The sequence below is a fragment of the Talpa occidentalis genome, unplaced genomic scaffold, assembly GCF_014898055.3.
Source record: "Talpa occidentalis isolate TD23 unplaced genomic scaffold, MPIMG_talOcc4v2.1 talOcc4.8, whole genome shotgun sequence".
Lineage (NCBI taxonomy): Eukaryota > Metazoa > Chordata > Mammalia > Eulipotyphla > Talpidae > Talpa > Talpa occidentalis.
The window spans coordinates 71,522,358-71,524,109 of NW_023605194.1; positions in this window are offsets into that span (position 1 = coordinate 71,522,358).

The following is a 1,752-nucleotide window of genomic DNA, read 5'->3' on the forward strand; positions in this document are numbered from 1 at the left end:
CACGGCCTGGGAAGAGCACCCATAGCCAATAAACCGATGAGCCAAAGTTGGCCTTTCATGGAGCTCGTACACAGATTTTGAATAATTTTAAAATATTACAATATCCCATTACTTTACTTCCTGATTTCTTATAAAAAAAGACTCAGGGCCTCCCCGGTGGCGCAGTGGGTTGAGCACTGTGCTGTGAAGCTGTCCGCAGCCTCTGCAGTGTGAGTTCGATCCCGGCTGGCCGGCGCGAATCCCACATGGGGCTGCAGACCTCTCCTGTTGCGCCCACTGCTCCCCTCAGCAGTGTTTCTGTCATCTGCCTGTTCTGCTCCCTGCTCTGTCTCTGGTGAATCCTCTCACCCTCCCATGCCTCTGGCCTGTAGCCCAGTGCTTGTATAAAAATAAATAAAAAATCTTAAAAAAAAAAAAAAAAGACTCAGGACTATAGTAGCAGGATGGGCACAGAGCAGGTTTCCTATGATCCGGCAGACGGGTAAGGAGAGTCTTGGAGCCCTCGGTGGCTTTCTCAGGCTTTTATTGGGCTTTACATGTAGTTCAGCAACCAAGTAAATGGCAGGCAGGAGTGCCAGGGGGCCAGGAGGCCGGTAGGCCTCCAAACCCCTGGCAAGTCTTCACTCTGGGCTTCTCTGGCCTTCTTTTCTCCCCTTCTCTCTCTTGCCTCTCTCTCCTGCTTCTCTCCTGTCTCTCTCATGCTTCTTTCTGCTTCTCATGCTTCTGCTTCTCTTGGTAACTATCTCAATACTCCTCCCATGGCCCACAGAAGTAATCAAGACAGTTGGCAACAATGTAACAAGTGCAGGTACCCCATCAGGCAGGGCAATCTTAATGGTTGAGGGCAGAAAAGCCTGAAAAACCATTTACCCTACAAGGACTATGTCACAATTTCTCTGTGAGAGCAGATAATAATGATTTTATCGTGACGTTATATAATAATCGTGTGACAGATGTTACTGTAAAATATTGTAGTTACTTGCACTGTTGATTGCAAAGTTTTCTTTTTTTGGGGGGCATTGTCCTCCATGTTTGATTTTTGGAGACTGGAAAAAGAGAGAATCCAGGAAGGGTTGAGGAGACAAGGTGAGGGGCAGAGAGGGTGGGAACGACATGGGACAAAAGGAATCCCCAGAAGAGGACCGTTACTTTGATGACAGGAGAGTGACAACTTGGGGGCATGGATGTATTTTTAAGTCTCTGAAATGGTCTTTGTACAGCTGACCCTCATGTGCCGGCGAGAGGAAGCTGTTTTGCCTCAGTTTGCAGATTGTACATTTAGTTTTATTTCAAATCATGTGATTATTCCTAATATTCGATTATTCTTAGCAGCCACAACAGAAGGAGCCAAGAGACTTAAAACCAACCTTCAAAGCTGCTATAGTCACAAACACGCTTTAACCTGAGGAAGAAAAAGAAGAATTGAAAGGCAAGTGCAATGGACCTTGGTTCCTAGTTCCTATGGGACCTCTTAGGAGAGCTTCAGAGAAAACCCAGGTGAGGGGGCGGGGGAGGAAGTGCACTGGTTACATAACCTGGTGGGCTTCCTGCAGGGAGATGAAATAGCTGTCAGACTTGCTGACTCCAGGCAGAGGAAATTACATTTTGGTAAAGACCTCATGCTTAGAAAATAATCCAATGACTATAAAACACTAAAATGCAATTCAGGATTTGGGAAGCTTGTGCGTGGTCACTTCATTTTCCCTTAATCCGTATAAAATAATTATTGCAACCGATGCAAGTTGGACTGTG